Genomic DNA, 20,263 nt, shown 5'->3' with positions numbered 1-20,263 from the left:
AAATACATAACATTATGCTAGCATCTGTGCCTGCTTTTGTTCGCTTTGTAGATACAATTGATTTACTGACGATACTGGTATCTCCTGGGATTATCTGATGCTTGGCATCTCCAAAGCACCACCGAGCAAATATTAACTACGCCTTGCAGCATGATTACAACATAGACATTATTCATGTTACCAGTGGGGAAACTGAGGCGAAGAGTCCCAGTTGTTTGATCAGCACTGAGTCTGTGTCACAGCGGCAGTTGGAACTCAAGAACTTCTGCCTTCTGCTCCCACTGCTTCTGCAGAGAGATCCACCTTCACACGAGAAGTATGCATTTCATACATAACCAGAGGAGAAAAGCCTTTATCAAAAGAAGAAATGAGCCAGTAGGTGGCTGATAGAGAGTACTGTTAGCACATGGATCTGTCATTACTCATAGCATTTATCATGTCTGTTACTGTGAGGCACACTGTTCTTTAAAGCAGGTGTCTAATTTGAGGGATACTGTTTTCCTAGCGGCTACAGCTATCTGGGGAGGGAGACTTGGTGAGTTGCCTGAAGTGAGATATTGCACATCATTCGTTGTAAAGTCTGCTCAGAGAGAGATGGAAGTGGACTGGAATCATGCTAGGCAGGTCCTGGATACCAAGTTTTCCTGGCACAGCCCCACTGGCTCAGGAGAAGGAAAAACTATATTCTCACTGACAAAGATTTGCCAGCACCTCTCCTGGAACCCACAGCCAAAGCAGACACAACACATGCAGACAAAAGAACCTTTTGCCTAGATAGCTTGAATTTTTTAGGGAGGTGGTTTAACTGTATCAGCAACAGGTCTCCATTGCTATGTTTCTCCATATAAAATGTATAAAATGTTTCTCTCCAGCCAGCAGGGGATTTGTGTGTATAGTTATTAGCAAAACTTCTGTAGCATAGGCTCAAAATGCAAACATTTACAATGACTGGAGTATGTGGATTTGGAATTTGGGTCAGACTCTTTATTACATGTGAATGAAACAGAAAGAGTCTCTTCTTGCTCCTAGACTATGTCCAGGCCAGGAGTGGTGGTAAATCAGAACAGCAAATTTATCTTGAATCCTTCTTGAATCTGGAGGAAAGATTAGCCAGATGCTGTGGCAGGACCATCTAGACCTAAGCAAGTTCAACACAAGTTGATCCATCTGAAGTTAACGTGGAGCAAGACTCCATACCTGATGTAGCACTGGAGGAACATAATAAAGCCAACAAACAGAATACATCCATATTTCTTATAATAGTTTTGTAAAGCATAGGTGAAAGAAAGCATGTAAGTTCCTATGATAAGTAAAAATCTCATGCTTGACCAATGAGAAATCTTGATCAAGACAAAGTGGTGGAAGATAACAGACTCCTGCACTGCATCAAAAGCATATATTTGTGGCAACATGAAAGTGTCATCCGTCCCACTGTTGCCAATTTTCAGGAGTTTGCTTGCTTTCTATACTTGTAGACAGTAGAGATTGCAGTCAAAATTTCCCTGTCTGCCACAGGAGGTATTAAGGTTGATGAGCTGTTCATAATTATTGCTAATGACTACAAGGTAATGATATTGCTCTTCACCTTCAAGGTAATAAGTGGCATCAAGCTATGGCAATAATTTCCTGGAGTAAACACTGTACTCTTACTTTCTAATGTAAATTACACTCTTATTGATGCAATAAACTGCAACCATTTCTTCAGGCTGTGGAAGACTTCCAGTAAGTGATAAAAGCCTCAGTCATGCAATTCTGTTGGGTGCTAGTTCCTCACAGTGCTGAGCTTGCAATAGAGGCCATACAAAAGAAACACTGTCCCTATCTGCTGCGTATGAACTATGCAGCAAGTTTGTCTTTTTCCATGTGGCTCAAGCAGAGCTTGGTTGTTGTCTCTCAAACATACCACTTCCTATGTGCAATCACAGAACCTCACTGCCCTGAGAGGCTCAAATCAGCTGAGTTGTAACTCAAAGCCCAGAAGTAACTGTTCTGAGATAGGGAACTATTTAGGGATAACCTGTTAGGGATAACACTTCTTGGTAGTGCCCAGAGAGTAAATTGACTTAAATTAAAGCTTATTAAGATTAATGCTGCCTGAGAATACATGTGCCTTCCTATGCTGAGTAACTCTTCTCAGACTTCTACAATGGTCCTTTCTTACCCACTGCTTCTTCGTGTTTCTGTTAAACTCTCAGTCATCTGTCAAGTCTATCTCAAACCTTGTGAAGCCTTGTATAGTTCTGCCAAGAGAGTAAATTTCCTTACTCAAGGTACATGGGCTAAAGAAATTTGTTTGGGGTTTTTTGTTTTGTGGTTTGTTGTTTTTGTTTGTTTGTTTGTTTTTTCCTTAGGGAGCTAGTTTAACTTTTATCAGTCTAAAAAAACTATCCTGACAAAATTACTTTTTTGCTTCTGTACCAAGACTCATATTTTCCCAGTGTACAAATAGCATTTGGGTGTGTAATATTGCACACTAACGGCTGGTGTAGCAGTAACAGCACTCTCCTGACACAATGACTGGGCTCTGAATTTGACATTTGAGTGTTCCCTGCTGTAGGCAATAGTGCCTGAGTCTCTAGAGGAGTGGTAGGGGAGCAGACTATGCTTTAGAAAGCAAATTCTACTTTAGGTTTTTAGGATGCTCAGCTAAAAGATATTACCAGGCAAATATGTAACTTAGACTCTGACAGGTGAAATTGTATTCCTTTCAATCCTTGAAACATCATATTTCTGTTAGTATTCAAGGCAACCAGTAGGATGGCTACTTGCCTTTTCTATTTTTCAGAGGAAAGCAAAACCAAATTCTTCCTGGTTTGATACCAGAGAGACACTGTCTACTTGAAATAGAGCCAGCTTCTGAAAATGAGTTAAAAGTCATCTCCTTGCCAATTTTTGTGGGTGTTCATCCTGCCTGGGTAGCAAGAAAAATCCTGCAGGGAATCTCATGAATGTCAGTGCAAGCAGGTAATGAAGAGCTAAGACCCTGATAAATTTCTTTCTTCCTTCCTTTGAGAAGGAGGAGGAGGAGAGAGGAAGGCAGATGGTAACTCTTCACTGGACTGCTGCGTGTATGTCTGGTTTTGAAGCTTTACCTCTGTAGAATTGATGTCTTTGACTAAAGAATTATATCCTTGCTGCAGAAAACAGGAGCAAGACATCAGCATGTTCCCTGACTGCATTCCTCTGAGATGGGGGAAAAGTACTATGGAAGGCAGGGAGAGGAGAGGGTAGGAGCTGCTCACTGCAGACGCACTCCCAGCTAGAGGAGAAAATGTCAGGACTACTGCCAACGTACTGAGTGAAAGGTGTTGGGGAGTATTGTTCAGATTTACCAAATTGATGTGATTTATTGTGCTTTTCTTTCATACCCCTCCAAAGATGTTATGTCTGTTCAAATACATTTTTTACTTTATTGCTCACAGTTGGAGATGTTTCACACAATGAGACCCAGGTACTATAATGCAGTTTCCCAGATTTCTCCATGGAAGCTCAAAATAATGCTTAAGTGCTTTTTTGCAAAGACCCTCTAAAAATTGGACCCAAACCCTACTCCATCAGTCAGTTTGTGGCAGAACAGTAGGAAAGCCTGTTTCAACTTGCACTTTATAGCTACATTAAAATACATTTTTTTTTCACAATAAAGACATAGCCTACAACTTCTCAGGAAAAAAAAAAAAAAAAGTCTTTAAGCCACTGTTAAAGTAATTTTTGTTCATTAGTCTCTGATCATGTTCTAGAGAAGACAAAGCAGTGCATCCTTTTAAATCCAAGGGAAATATTTCACAAATTTGGGGTGCATAAAGTATTTCTATTTCACTATCTGGGGAGTTTGCAGTCCAACACCTTGAGGGGAGGAGAAGATGTTAAAGATTTAAGTCTATGCTGAATGCACTGAATTGTGTTCACGTCAGCAGTCACCCTCCTGAAAACATTTTATTCCAGCATATTAAAAATGAAACCTTTGGTTTTTCACATCCAAAAGACTTTTCAAGCTTTATCTACATTTGACTCAGTCAAAATCAGACTATCTTCCCAAATAAAACCCAACACCTTTTGTCCTGATGCTTGGCTCCCACAGTCTGTTTCCTTGCTGGTTTTCCACTTCAGCTGGAGGGTCAACAAGCTCTCGATCCAGACCAGCCACTGACCTTACAGATCTTTATTTCATCAGGTGAACACAAAACGCTGGTTATTTGTGAAGCCGAACAAAATGGAGGATTTTCACCTGCACTGGCCTGGCAACATTGCCGCCCTCACTGGGCCACCCCCTGGAGCCGAGAGCCTGCAGTCAGGAGAGGGCTCAGGGAGCCCTAATTAGCACCTCAGTCGGGTGCTGATTGATTGGGTTACTTGGTAATCGGAGCCTCGAAGCACAGTTTCAGTCAGTGCTGGCCCTGAGGGCGAGGCCTGGTTGGTATTACCACCCCTCCGCCATTTTAGGGCAGCGCCCGTGGGCACCAGGACATGGCAGGCCAGGCCAGTGACCGGAGTGGCCCTTCCTGGCAAGGGAAGAAACTCCTGGAGGGGGAGAAGGTGACAACCATCCTGTTTCTGACAGGAGAAAGGCACTGAGCAGATTGGCACAGCGGGGCTGAGCGAGGCGAGGAGCCCCAGGGTTTTTTTTAGTGGAGTCGGGAAGGAGCTGGTGATGAGGAATGATGGACTCCAGGGGTCAGAGGCCTCTGGGGAGCAGAGAAAAGCGTGTGCCTTGTTTGTTTAAACGGCCTAGACATGTGTGTGAGGACCTCTGCTTTGCAACTCCTCGTATATACGGGAGCAGGAAGTAAAACAGCTGGTTTTGGATCGCTGTCATGCACACAGAGAAAATAAGTTAAAACGCTAGAGGGATGCTTCTTCCTCTTGCTTTGCTCTGCCTCATGATGTATGACTGGTGTTGCCCTCTCCCTACAGAAGTATATGGAATTTTTCCGGCAAACTGTGAGCAGAGGTAGCTGGGGAAAAGAGCATTCAAAGAGCAAATACAAGTTCCCCCCTAACACACACCTGTGCAATGTCTACCACATTGCTGTGAGGGGGCTGGCTTTATGTTTACACAGGGGGAACATGTATCCCTGGGTGCTTAGGGGTAACGTAGAATACTTGAGTGAGATCTGGCTAAACTGGTGTCAGGCAGCTTTTGTCTTTAGATTGCATCTGTGCTGGTGTGGAAAATGGAGTAGATGTTTCTGGACTGGGAATCGACTCCTTTGAACTTAACCTGCATCACAGTGTGCCTTTCAGGTGGTGAAGAGCACCCGTGAGCTTCCCGGCCGCTGTGCTGGAGCCAGGCATGGTGCAGCTGAAGGGGACACAGTCAGGACTGAGCTATCTTTGGTGTGGGACCCAGGAGGAACAAAATGAAGCCACCTTTTCATGCATCTTTGCTTCGCTCTCTTATTCTACTCTGAGCCAAGGATATGAAAGGTGAAGAAAAGAAGTCCTAGAGATATCTCATTGTTTCAGTGTTTTGAAGTCAGGAAAATAATAATTCTTTATTTAATTCTGACTAGACTGTAATAGTTTACTTCTGCGTTTGTATATATTATACTGCATACAAAGTCCTCAAAATCTTTGCCTGTTTCTTTCTGTTGGACACAGCTAAAGAAGACACAGGGAAGTCCCAATGAGTCAACATCCAGCTACCTTGACCCATTGCTTTTGCTGAGATCTCAGTAACACATGCATGAGTTGTGGAATGCCTATCCTACTTTACATTCAACTCCTAGCTTATTCTGGAATAACTTTCATGTGTAGGCAAGCCAGGACAAGGCTGCAGTGCTAACCACCCTGTCTTTCAGTCTTCAAGAATTCTCCCATGGGAATGCAATCTTTATTTCCTCTTTACAGCAGTGATTCGTCCCAGAATCTTCCACAGCTGCACAAAAGGGGGGAGACTAAACACCAGGATTCGTGCAAAACGAGATGGGCTGGAACATAAGCAAATCAAACTCCCTTTGTGTGAAGGTCCCACCTACCATTGTAAGATGGATCCAAACCAGAACACTGAATGAGAGTCATTTCTAGTGCCAGGGAAATTCAAATCCAGGTCCAATTTAGAAACCTAGGAATGAGAGGTGAGGTAATATGACACTTCCCCTAGGGATGGCTGTGTGAAAGAATGCAGGAAGAAGGAAAAATTAACCCTGTCTGCATGCAAAGTGAGCCATGTCCCTCCCTTGCTCACATCCTGGGGGAAAGACTCCCTTTGCACATTCAAGATTTGAACATTATTCCTGTGCCCCAGGCAAGAAGGGCACAATACAGTTCTAATGAGTGGATCTAGGGGAATGTGGAGTTCATTATGAATATCGCAGACTCTGCAATACTGATTGTGCTGGTGTGGGGGAGGCATAAAACAATAAACATTTTAGGAACGTCTGCTTTCATTTGATGCAAGAAAGTTAGCAAATAAGTTGAGCTTGATATTTATTACATTTTTACAGGTGAGCCTTACCTACACTGGAATATTTGGTCAGCTGTGTAGCACTGGATTCAGTTGACATGTTGTAGTATTGTCTGCAATGAATAACGATGATCCTAGAACTCAGTACCACTAACACTTGCTTTACTGTTCCTTTTATCATGATTTCATGGCATGTATACTACATTATAGAAGTGGGACAGTGATTTTGGAGGCAAATACAGCAGCTATAACACTCTCACTCAATGCTTCCATTAAAACCTTATTTGGAGAGAAAAGACATGAAAACTGAAAGAAACGAAATTTGAAAAAAGACCCTGGGGCGATGGCTGATTTCCACTTCAGCATACATCAGAGATAGGCAAGGAAATCTCAGCTGTGGTACTGTCTGAAGGCTGATGCTTTTAGTTCAGTAGCACCCAAGTGCTACCCACCATCAGCTAAAATTTTGTCCTCTATTTATATAGAGCCTGCACCTATGATGTTCTGGTCTGGAGGCTACTGGAATACCAGCTAATGCAGAAAGGTAGTACCTGCTAATGCAAGCAAATCCACTAGATACACACACCTATTTGCTTGACAGTGTCATGCTTGCTGGTAAAAGGCAGATATTTAGTCCTGAGTTTGCAGAGGTACTTAGTCAATGCTGAAGAAGTGAAAAGCTCAGGTGGGAAGTGCTTCTGACATTAAAAACGGAACTTGCATACTGCACAAAACATTCCAGTATGGAAGGTTTAAAACATACGGTGACTTTACTTACTCCTACCTTTAGGATCAGTGACTATTGCAGTTAGCTGGAAAAAACCCAAGGCAAAACACAGCCAAAACTGTGGAGTCACATATGGGTTTGACTCAAAACTGTGCAAAAATGCAGCCTTTCAATGGTTTTGGGAGTTGAAACCATAATTCCTTCCTCCCATGTTCTGCTTCATAATTCCCATGGGGAAGGTTACCCACCAGCAAAATCTGTCCTGCTGCTCCCCTCCAGATCAGCCTCAGTTTGCTGAGAAGGGCTGTGAAGCAGTCAGGGGAGCTCAGCTGAGACTTTGTGCTAGAACAGTGAACCCTGTAGCCGAACTCCTGAGAGGTCTCAGGTGGTTCTATTTAGAAGCTACAGTTTCTATCAAATTAGTTATAGCCCCCCGTGGGCTTAGATCTAGGGCAGTTTTAAAATGATCGCAGAGCCTATTATATTTAAATATGTTCTCCTCTCACAGCTTGAGTGGTAGCGGTGCAACTTCTAAACCAGGTCGATGACTAATCAAGGGCAGTTTGTACTAAAAAGAAAAAAAAATAAATTGTGGCACATCCGTGACTTCTAGATGAGGCCCAGTGTCACACGTTCTGCCAATGTGGGGCTTGGCAGCCCTGGGATAAGTCTGGTCCCAAACTAGATCTGGGCATTATCCTGGTGATTATTTAAGGTCACTCAGGTATTTTATCCAGTTTTAAGTACTAAATGGCGGTATGGTGTTACAGCTATCTGACTGTATGATCAAGGGTATTGTTTATATCACCTTGAGAATCATACTTTCTCATGTCTCCACACATAGTTGTCTCCACAGATTAATGCCATATATCCAGCCCTTGTTTACAAATGCCCTCATTTCTAGAGATGTGAGGGGATTGACATCACCTGGCTTCAGTGCTTTCCATGTCTCTTGCCTCAGTTAGGCAGCTGGGCTCCCTTTGTAGTCAGAGAGAAACAGGCACTTAAAAGGCATTTTGCCTGATCTCCTTGAGACATATGGATGAGGATGAGAGGAATCAGGTTCTGGACTTGTTGATTTCTCTCCACTGACTATCAGAGGAGTCAAGTGCTTTGCTTTGGAGTTGCTATCCCAGTGCCCCAGCCTTCTGCTCCCTGTGTCACTCATGTCTCCCTGCATCCCTGGCTGATCATAGCTTCCACAAGAAGCACATGTGAGCAGCACACACAGTCATGCCCATAGTGAAACCCTGTATGATCCCATCTGAAGGCGGGATAAACTGCAAGATACATTGGTGGGAAAGAAAAAGGCTCAGATGGGATAATCTGCAAGGTACATCTGTGGGAAAGAAAAAGGCTCAGGTATTTGTCATGGACAGCCAAGAGACCAGAAACTCAATGACCCTGAATGTTCTTTATAAACTCAGCACAGGACCCACCCAACACACTGGTATGCTTTGCTATGATTTCTTCCTACTTTTAGAGACTCTTATTTTTTTGTCTTAATTGTTTAGTAAGGAAGATTTCTCTTTCCTCATTCTCTTCAGGCCTTTCAGTCTTCACGTCTTGTCTATCCCAAGACACCGCCTTTCAGGGTCCTCCCCACACCCCTATCCTTGTTAGGGTGGCAGCTTGCAGAGCCATTTACAGCCGGGGCCAATGCCACCCCACACTTGATTGACCCTGCCTGACCATACCAGCCTTTTGCTGGAGGTATGACCAGGGCTGCCTCAGCTCCAAGCTGCAGGGAAAGCCAGGACACAAGGGAAACTGGCCAGCAATCCAAACCTACCCTGGGACTGTGTACAAACAGATCTGGCAATGAGCCTGGCCTCCCAGGAGCTCCCAGGGAGAAATACCACGATGAGCAAATGTAAAATGTGAAGAGAGAAGGATGAAGGAAACAGCCGAGCTTTTCAGATGATCTGAAGCAGAATCTAGTGGGTGTTTCACTCCTTTCAGTTCCCCCTGAAAACCCTGGCTCGGAGTGATAAGATCACATGGGTGCACAAGCCAGTTATTGCACAATTTTGTTCCAGACGGTTTAAGAGGCTGTGCGGTTGTTTTTTTTTAATATACACTGCCCCCTCTGGCTTTCCTCTCTGCTGCTGCTTTGCTGTCAAGGTGCCAATCTCCTGCAGGAATCAGGAGTGCAAGCGGGAGGGCTGCAGGGCTGCAGAAAATGGGAGAGCGGCATAGTTTTATGGATCACGTCAGCTAGGACACGCCATGTCCTCAGGCAGCAGGGGAGAGAGTGGGAAGATGCTGGTCGGAGAAGCTGGCAAGCAAGGGGTGTCACTTCTGGTGCACAGACATAAGAAGATTTTTCTGCCTCAAAGTGCAGTTCACATTCCTGTAGCTGGCACTGCATGGCGACAGGGTTCAAATTATTTGAATTCCGTTTATTTTTGTTTCTTTTGTGGTTTTGCTTAGCAATATTAGCACTTACATAATCTCTAGCAGGTTCTGATATTAACACCTCATTAAAATGAGCAGGGAACAGGATTCACACTGCTATGGCTGCTGTGCTTGCTTAGAGACAGGTGTTCTCTGAGGTGGCTGAACAAAAGTAGATTTTTATGGGGAAAACTATCTTTATAACAGATAAAGCTAAGAATAGACAAACTCCTTGGCTTGCACCCATCTTTCAAAGAGACATGCAGATGGGAATCCTGAGTCCAGTGAGTCAGACCGTCTGTGCAAGATGAGGGGGCAGAGGGCTCCTTCTTTGCAAATCTTCTTGCTAGATAAGCAGGATTCAGGGAGCATTTTCACTTCATGAAGGCTCCCTGTGATCCTACAGGGTGCTGGGGGCACCCGTGCAGCAGGTTATGGCTGCGGACAAGACTGCAGTCGCGTTGTTCTTCAAACAGTACAGCCATCAGCACATCCCTCACTGGGGGCTGCACACTGGCAGGGCCTTTGCACACTGAGAAAACTCTTCCCAAAAAGGAAATGTGATGGCACTATTCCAGCAGAGGAAATGATGTAGAGATACACTCGAATGTCTGAGGAAAAAAAGGGCCTGTCCCTCTGATGTGTTCAGAAAGGTTTTTGCTTAAAGAAGAGAAAGGAAAAGGTGGCCGAACCAGACTGAATTTGGCCCTTTTGCAAGGTTCCCGGTTGCCTCCCCATGCTGGCAGTTGAAAGGACAGGCTAAGGCCAAGATTTCTAAAGCAAAAATGGGCAAAGAACAAGGTGGTGGGATGACTCTTTGAAGTTGCCTATTTGATATTTTTTCCCCCATGAGAGGCACTAACCCTTACTTCATTGGATGTGTCAAAAATTACTTTTCTCTTAAAAGTATGGTATTTCTGAGCCAGCACAGAAGATCTGGCCAGATAAACACAACACTGAATTTGGTATTCTTTTTTTTTGTCAAAGTGATTTTAAAGAAGTAAGGATCACTGCCTTTGAATTAAGTGGTTTTAGGAATCATCCATCAGGAGGGAACTAGGTCATTCAGAAATACCAGTTGACCACTGCCAGAAACAATTTATTTTAAAGGCAGTACTTGCATGAGTGAAGTGAGAATACAGAAATCCTCAGTCTTACACCTCCAGATTGACAGGTAAGTGAGATATCTGTTGAAGTTCCATCACTACAATAAAATGCAGCTCCCTGGGGTACCACCAGTGAACTGGATATTCATTAACCCCTGTATATAACTGCACTTGTGTGAATGCCAAATAGGATAGAAGACCTACATTGTTGAAGAAAAACACAGCCACACTGCAAAAATTTTCTTTAAATCTGTACAAATAAAGATATATATTTTATATGGATTCACCTACTCTTAAAATCAAGGCCTAAAGAAATGTCTTTGGTGTTCAAAGAAACGGTACAATATGTATCTTTCCCTCACTGCAGGCTGGTAGGTTTCAGTATTGTGAACACTTCTAGTGCATAAAGCTAAATAAAAGGTATTGCATATCTCTTTGTGTGTGGGATTCATTCTTGATTCACATGGCAACTTAATTTATACCGTCTTTGTTATGGGAAACAAATCAGACCAGCTGTTCAGTGTCAGCAACTAGAAAATGCAGCTTCTGAGATTACAGAAACCAGTATTGCTGCTGTAGGATGCTATTACTGGTCCTATGGGAAGATCTTTTATATGGTAAGGAAAAATAGTATATATGTACACCATTTATTTTTAATTATTTAACAAGGAATGCTCTAAAATAAATGTCCATGAGGCAAAGCAGTCATGGAAATTTGTCCTTGTTCCTTCCCTATTATATTTGCTAAGGAGAAGAGAAACAGTGGTCCTTCGTCCATTCTTCTGAGGTGATAGTGTACTTGGTGTACAGTGCATCAGTGAAGGATCACTGCTATTTGTAAAGTGTTTTCAGATGCTCTCAGAGAAATGAGATATTATAGGATAAAGTGTTAATTCTATCTGATCTTGCTGTCATCCCTGTAAATCCCAGAGGCAAGTAACACCGAATTTATCAAATCAGTCCCTATCTATTAAGGATGGCATTTCAGGGTTTGGTAGAGCAGCAAATTAATACTGCATTCTGGATGACTGGTTGAAGAAGTCTGATAATCTCTTTAGTTCCTCTGCTGATGGATTTTAAATTTTCAGTATTCAAGGATGCTGACAAACATTGTTTTCCCCTAAACTATTTCTCTGTAATGCTGTCTGTATAACCCAGTGCAGCATCATGAAACAAATGTACCTCTTTTGCATTCATAACATGACTTTTACTTACATTCTGTGTTCAGAATGACTAAGGTCCTGGTCTATAACACAGCCTAATAGCCATAGAGATTAATGGAAATGAGGCATCTGTCTGCTTTGTGGTTCTCAATCTAGTTCCTTAATTTTCTGGTTAGCCTCATAGAGATCAGCTGCATGTATGGGAGGGAACAACTGTGTGCCTGTCAGGAGCAGTGATACAGGGGAGAGAATTCGTATAGGTATGTAAGACAACAGAGGGAAACTTCTGGCAGGTATCAGTTTCACAGGAGAAGTAAAAAAGAGAAATGTCTAAGCATCCAGCAAAACGAGATACAGATGCTCCCCTTTTCAGATTTTCCTCTAACCTTTATAGCTCACTTGTAGCACGTCAAAGACAAGCTCTTAGACATGAGCACACACTTGGACCCCACCAAATGCCACCTAAACCATTGTGGATACAGAGGCCAGCAGATGGAACATGTTGTTCAGATGTTTCCAGAGGTTCTCGCAGAAGCCTCCTCTGGGCAGAGCTAGTCAGATATTTTTGTCAGCTAAAGATACTTCTGACGGAAGGCCGTGTAAGTGCCAGTAAGTACTGGTGTTTACCGGCAGCAGATCAGGCAAACAAACCGTGCCCCCTCCCCTTCCCCGCAGTACCCAGTCGCAGGACAGCTCTGTCTGTAGAAATGGTGCAGGAACATCTCTGTCAGACTGGAGCTAGTGAATCTCAAACCCAAAGTTCACCTGGCTGCCCTGGACTCTCCAGTCTCCCCCTGATGGTGTTGTGGCAGATAAATGCCCCCCCGTTTCCCTCTGGAAGCTTATGCTGAACCTTTCATTGAGCCGGTTATACCTTGCTTATGATCAGCACTGATGCAGAAACCGAGTCCTTAGCACATGGGACCAGCAGGGCTAAACTCAGGAACAACCTCCCACCCCTGCTTTTGGAGGCCAGTGCCCCCTGCCCTCCTGCCTGGGTGCAGGGGAAGCACTACCCACCGATGGATGGAATTAATCTAGCTGCAGCACCTCTTTCTAGAAGCACAGCTCCTTCCTTCAGTTATGCTTTGAAGCAGTCATCACCTCTGATCCTGAGGCCATATATATGCTTTAGACTCTTCACAAGATCCCCCTCACCTGTATGTAGAGATACATGCATACTGATACTCCGCAGTGTATTTAGCAACACCATAGTTACCAGAAGAGGACATCTTATCCTGCAAAGAAGTAGAACCAGCGCAGCATGAAAGCGTGGAGGAGAGTTTTGATTTAACCAATTGCAAAATTGTATTGTGTTCAACCATGAGGAGTAAATGCAGAACTTAGCACTTCCCTATGTAGGTAAGTTAATATTAAAGAACTAAGCACTTTCCTACATAGAAAAGATAATATTAAATGTTAGTAATTTAATTAGATCAGCTATATAATTCTCCTAATTCTCTCCATAAGAAATGTGGCCCTAATTGCAAGTACTCTAAACTTTAGCTACGCCTGCTCTGGGCTGACACTTCTGTTTAGATTATGCAGTGAATTATGTGCAGACAAAAGCTGTATTAAAAAGCTAAGTGGAACTTGACAAACCATCAAGATCTGTTTTATGGGAAGAAAATGTATAAAATGAGTAATATTTATGCATAGTTAAAACATATTTGCCAAATGCTGAGGAAATGAGAAATATTAATTAATAGCGCTTTTTTACAGCAGAAAATTAATTGAAATTATTCAGAGTCCAATTCTGCTCTCCTTGTGCTGTGACTAATCTAATTGAGATGAATAGGCTACTTGTGGAATAAGAAACTACTCAGCATGACTAACTTTGGTGGAATCAAGCCCTCCATGAGCGTTATTAACCAATTTTGAAAGACAGTGTTCATTTTGTGCTGAAAGACAGGCAATTTTATCCACTCCTTTAGATTTCCAAGATCCCCAGAAAAGTGTAATTTTTGAATTGTGCCAAGAAAAAAACAGCTAGTCATGAGAGGCACAAAAGGTATCCTTGCAGGTGTAAAACGGCTACTGTGTGTGTAAGAAGTGAAATCACACTTCTAAACTTTACATCTCAAAAAGGCAGGACCTGTGCTAGGGTGTTATGCTGGTGGAGGCTTAGCACCCTCAGTGTCAAAGTGATGTATGGGGTTTTCCAGTATCAGCTGAAGGCAGATAACATAAAAAGAGCTCAGTACCATCCCCTGTATTTCTCAGAGCATTCATGTTCTGCAGCCATCTGCTGTACAGAGCTGATGCTCTCAGTGGTGTTCATTATGAGACGTGGTTTTAAAGCATTTAACATAACCACAGTCTGACAGACAGGAAGATGTTTATCCCCCTAGGGAATATATCAACAAAAAGCGCATCTGGATGCAAAGCAAAGGTTTTGGATCCTGTCCTTGTGGCCTGACTCCGTAAACGATGAAGTCAAACTATTTTTTGCCTTTCAGGAGGACTTTGAACTTCTGATCCAGAGATATGTTAACAAAGATCAGAGAGTAGAGGTGGCATCCCAGATGGCCTGCTGGTAGATCTCTGGGTTTCCCTGAAAGGAATTCCTAAGACTGTTTCTGAGTCCTGCTTTTCGTTTTCTGGGTCCCGTGCAGGCAGTTCAGTCAGTCTCTGAGGAGAGAGGAGACATGTGCCTGACAGGCACCCAGGCATACTGAGGAGTTGGCGCAGATTCCAGGTAATTACTGGTTTTCTCTCTGCATCTGACCTAAACTAAGAACTTTTTCCTTGGTTCCAATATTACAAGCAAAACAAAGTCCTTAGACTATGGCTAGTTATTAAGCTATTCTAATTTGGTCTTTACATAATGAGCTCTTAAATAAGACTACGGACTTTCTGACAATCCACTCCTCAGCATGTATGCTAACAATGCTGTGGATTCATGGGAAGATGGCAAACACAGAACAGGATGACAAAATGTTCTGTGTTTAATGTCCCGTATCTTTTACCACCTTAATGATAGAATGCTCTGCACTGCTGATTAGAGCATGACAACCAGTGTAGTGCTGCCTACACTGGTCAACTGCCAGAATTTGGACCTTACTCTCAGACTGGCTTTTATGATACTGCCACCACACAAAAGAAAGGGCCTGAGATGTAATATAATTGAAGCATGAATTGTCTAACATTGTGTAAACCGTTTTATAGTTTTAGCCTGCTGCATACCTTAACTAAGTGCATGAGGTCCCAGACAAGGTTGTGGATTTCTCCAAAACTCCTAGGTCATAAGTATGTGCAAGAAAACAGAGAAAGTAATGTCTTGTCATGCAAGACAGGAATTAATTTTGCCTCCCATCTGAAAGGCAGGCATATAATTTATGCTATGATCTAGGATCCTATGAACATCCGTGGAGAGGACCACCCCAAGGATGAGTCATCCCACCTACTCTAGACACCTCACTTAGGCGGTGGTGAGTCACCCATGAGAGTGCCTATCTCTCTCCATTGATTGCAGAGGAGATGGAGACAGCCGACACACAGCAGCCGCCCAGCTTCTTCAGGACTGGTGTTAGGTGAATTCTGCCTCAGCTGACCCGTGTTTGACTCCACCTTGTCTGTGGCGGTGGCAAGGGAGGAATAACATCTCTGTCCTTCCCTGCTGAGTATGTGAGGTGGGTGATAAAGGTAGCACTGGTTGCTGGAATGAGGTCTAGAACCACCATACCTTAGGTAAATTTTGTACTTTTCAGGCTTTTCTGTCTTTCCTTTGCAGAGAGGGTATGACACTTGCAGTTCCTCAGTTACTACCCCCTAACAGAAATGGGTCATTCTGCCTTTAAACCTGGATGGTTGGCACAGTGATTAATGAGATTTTAATTTAATGGTAGTACTGAGGCTGAAATAGTTCCTTGGAGAACTTCTTTTTTCATTTGACTTCTGTTCACAATTTATATACAAATTTGAATCCCTTCACTTCAATAAGCCTGTGCTGTTCATCTTTGAGAGCTGCCTGTAGAAGTGTTTGTCAAACTGAAAGCATTTACAGGACAGACCTGCTCTTTACTGGGGCCTCATAAGTCCTTTCTACATTGCTGTTTGTCTGCCAAGTAGAGGGAGAGTGGCCTTGCCGCTGGGCTCATGGCACTTTCTACATCTTGGTTCCCATCACACTCAGTGGGGCTGGCAGGGGAGATGTGGTATGTGAACCATGTTCTGTTTGTATGCAGACTTTCTCTTTTCATTTATGTGCTACTTATATGGCCCCTGCCTAAAGCTAGCATTATGCCCACATGTCTTTACAGAGTCAATGGATTCATTTAGGACTCTGCAATGTGTAGCAGCCACTGATTTTTTTCCTTTTAGCTGGTACTTTCTTGCATTTATCTGCATTGCGTTTCCTGTGCCTTGTGTTGTCCTTCAGCTAGAGTGTTTTAGGTTCTTCAAAGCTCTTGACCACTATGGTCACAGATTTACTTATTTCGATAGCTTTTTGTCATCTGTGGATATTCATACTTGATCTTCATCTCCTGTAAACCACTAAAAGACATAAAGTCTGAGTTCCAGGAAACCCGGTTGCATGGATAGTGGGAAGAATGCTTCTTATTCTGTGTGGATAGTATGGATATTGCCTTTCAACTGTGGTAATAGTTTTCTTATTCCGATCTCCTAATTCAGGCCAAATCTGTTACTACCATATAGGTTATAAGGGCATGTGCACGTCATTATACCTTTTGGACCAGCTGATACCAACCAGAGGTTCACATCACTTTGTGCTGATGCCATAGTCCAAAACCTGTTAAGGAGGCCTATTTTCTTTTTAAGAAGATTTAAGGAAAAATTAACTGAAATAAATATTTTCCTTTAGCATCCAACTCTCAACTTGGACACACTCATATGTTGACTTGAAGGTCATGTTTCACCTTCCAAATCCCTTTCCATAATTCTGGCAAGTTGGAACCTGTAGTTTTGAACAGAATAAACTGATTTTGGGAAATGACACCAAGCTGTATGGTGAGGTTGACACACTGGAAGGAAGGGATGCTGTTCAGGGGGACCTTGATAGGCTTGAGAGGTGGGCCTGTACAAACTTCATCAGGTTCAACAAGGCCAAGGGCATTGTCCTGCACATGGGTCAAGGCAATCCCCAGCACAAATGCAGGCTGGGCAAAGAATGGATTGAGAGCAGCCCTGTGGAGAAGGACTTGGGGGTATCAGTGGATGGAAAACTGACTATGATCCAGCAATGTGCGCTCACAGCCCAGAAAGCCAACAGTGTCCTGGGCTGCATCAAGAGAAATGTGGCCAGCAGGTTGAGGGAGGGGATTCTCCCCCTCTACTCTGTGTTAGTGAGACCCCTCCTGCTGTGCTGTGTCCAGCTCTCGGGCCCCCAGCACAAGGACTTAGACCTGCTCAAGCAGGTCCAGAGGAGGTCACGAAGATGACTGGGGGGACTGGAGCACCTCCCCTATGAGGCCAGGCTGAGAGAGTTGGGGCTGTTCAGCCTGGAGAAGAGAAGGCTCAGGGGGAGATCTTATAGTGTCCTTCTGGTACTTAAAGGGGGCTACAGGAAAGGTGAGGAGGGACTCTTTATCAGGGAGTATAGGGATAGAGTGAGGGGTCACGGTTTTAAACTGAAAGAGGGGAGATTTAGATTAGATATGAGGAAGAAATTCTTTCCTGTGAGGGTGGTGAGACACTGGCACAGGGTGCCCAGAGCAGCTGTGGCTGCCCCCTCCCTGGAAGGGTTCAAGGCCAGGCTGGCCGGGGCTGGGAGCAACCTGGTGTAGTGGAAGGTGTCCCTGCCCATGGTGGGGGGGCTGGAACTAGATGGTCTTTAAGGTCCCTTCCAACCCAAACCAGTCTATGAATAACCGCAAAGGATGCTCCAGAGGAATATCCTACCATCTTTTATATACCCTGCCAAATTTCTTGGCTCCTCTTGTGGCTACAGAGTGCTACCAAAGCCATGTACCCCATACTGCAGTTTCTCTTTGGAACAAATCATAATCCTTTTAGCTAAACATTGGTATTTTAAGCTTAATTTTTACTCAGAAATTTTTTTTTTTTATAAGCAGTTAAATTTCTGAGCTCTTTGTACTCTTCAAGTTATTTTAACTAGCTTGTTTGGTTGATGGATGGCATATGTTTGTTTGTTAGACTAGTAATTTGCAGTGAGCTGTAATTCAGGAATCAGATGGTTAATTATTGCAGTTCTGTGAAAGAATTAATTGGGACACCAGGTGCTTGCTGTGTACATGTAAGGTAGAATTTCCTGAGAACAAGATGCTTCTGTGTGATTGTTGTTCTAGCCTGAAACTATGTTGAATTCATTAGAGTGGAGAATGGTATGGAGAACATCTTAAGAGGGTGAGAATATTATTAGCCTCTGGACTGCTAGGTGGTTGCTTGAGCTTTAAGGATATTTCCCTTTTTTCTCCCCTGTGTTTTAATATGAGTGAAACATCTGTGAAACATTTTCTCTGATGTGCCAGGAGTTTTTAGACAAGTATTTCATATATCAATCCTTAATGTGTCCTATCCATTATTTCCTATAAACCTTTCTTTGTACATCTCAGCAACGGAATGCTAATTGTATGAAGGTAAGCTACCTGATTCATCATTAAGCCTTTCATTTTCTGACAAGGTTAGCCACTGCTGGCATATTTTCCAATAACCACCTCATTCCTCATATCCTGTTCATGATATTCATACAGCTTCCAGTGCCCATGAAATCAGAAACTATAAAAAATAACCAGAAATCATGTTAGTATCTGTCACTTGCTATTCTTCTGTTTTACAAGCTTGTCATCCAGTTAGGGAACATAAGATACACTGTGTGACTAGTCCAATACCATTAACAGACAGCAACTTGTCAAAATGAACATTTGCAGACAGCCCACAGCATAAAAATGTTTTTTTCTGAAGTGTTTGAGAACACTTACAAATAACAATTACATTCAGAAAAGCTTGAGAGTAACATCCAAACCAAGAAAGTCTAAACTTGTATTTTTGACTCGGTATTATTTCATATTCTAAGTGTGATGTGTACATGTTTATGTATAGGATTAACCATATGACTTCTTAACCCATTGGTGAAATAAATTAAAAACCAGCCTCTCAAATAGCACTGCTTATATTATGTATTTTATTTTCTCTGGTTCTCCTGTACTGTAGAATCTGGGGTGACATTTATGTGGGTATGTCAGAGACACTTCAAACCAATCTCAGGCACTGAGGCCAACCCACCTTCCACCCACTGAACTCTCTCAGCCTCCAGGACAGGACACCTTGTCAGGAAAGGTCCCTGGCCTGTCATTGGTCCTGAACTACACCTGGAATGTTTTTTGTGTGACGGGGAGCATTCAAGCAGTTTGATGGCAGTGACCACACAGTTCCAGTGCCCATGATGTTCCCTAGCATTAGTTCACAAGGATCACTGTTGCAAAAGCTGATGTTTTTCCTCTTTAAAATACCCCAGCGAAGAATTTGTGGTGGAGCTTCACTGATGGAGAATTGAGGCATAAGGAATGCCAAGCTCAGAGCAAGAAGAGTGTAATTTCCATTTGGGCAGAGCAGAGAGCCAGACTGCTTTAAGACAACAGTTCCCTGGCTGGCAGACAAAAAATATCTAAAATCTCCCATGAAAACCTGCCCCTCGATCATGGTGCATTAGCAAGACCTGCATGCCTTGAACACCAAGCTTTGCCGGTGAATGCTGGGTGCTTGAAAAACCTGCCTGCAGATCATTTGCTTAATGTTGTGCAGCAAAGACAAGAATGAAACTACATCTCCAGAAATCTATCTGAGAGCCAAGGGACACAAGTCCTTTCTTGCATCCCATCAGTATTAGGGCTCAGCACGGGAGTGAAAGTGAGCTGTGCTGGTGGAACTCCAGAAGGACTGCTGAAATTCAGTACAGGTATCAGGCCTAGCATGGGAAAAAATGGTGAAATTTCAGTCCCCAGATGGTCATCAGGCTTAAAAAGGCTGCCTCTGAAAGAGAAAACTGGTTCCCTGCAGTCCTGGAAGCAATGCAGAACCCCAACTCAAGGCCTTGAGGTGCTGGTGCAGGCTCAGCTGACTGATGAATACAAAAAGAGATGTGGCATCTTACCTGACAAGTTATCTGAGCTGGTCTGAGCTTGGTGTCCTGTGTGGAAAACACAGAGTCCCCAGAGCTATATGATGAACATGCTCACATGACTCCATCACAGTGAACAAGTATTGTTGGTGAACATGATGCTCCTATCTCACTGTCAAAAAAACAGGATGAAATGTGAATGAGGCACAAAATACCACAAAGACCCTGCTCCCATTCTCAAGATGAATGGAGAAGCTGAAGTCCCACATCCTGAACTCACAGCGATTCTTTACAGTTCTCTTTTTTTCTTGCTCACCTTCTTTTGTGCTGGCACAGTCTGGATGGCAGCTCCTGTGTAGGGGGCAGTTGCCTCTGTGGGGTCCAGCGTGGATCACTGACCCTCTGAGCAGGCCACGTGTTGTGTGG

At 43.3% G+C, this 20,263-nt stretch overlaps 1 long non-coding RNA gene across 1 annotated transcript; it reads right to left on the bottom strand.

Annotated features, from left to right (window-relative positions):
* Window positions 1-232: 232 nt before the first annotated feature.
* Window positions 233-19,883, bottom strand: LOC116960462. The gene is made up of 3 exons (XR_004406414.2): window positions 19,871-19,883; window positions 5,976-6,061; window positions 233-303 (listed from the first exon to the last, which is right to left on the bottom strand). It is a non-coding gene; the product is annotated as an uncharacterized LOC116960462 (long non-coding RNA).
* Between the last annotated feature and the right edge of the window lie 380 nt (window positions 19,884-20,263).

This window comes from Tyto alba, unplaced genomic scaffold (genome assembly GCF_018691265.1).
Source record: "Tyto alba isolate M040663 unplaced genomic scaffold, T.alba_DEE_v4.0 Super-Scaffold_9, whole genome shotgun sequence".
NCBI lineage: Eukaryota > Metazoa > Chordata > Aves > Strigiformes > Tytonidae > Tyto > Tyto alba.
This window is presented reverse-complemented; position numbering and strand designations above follow the sequence as displayed.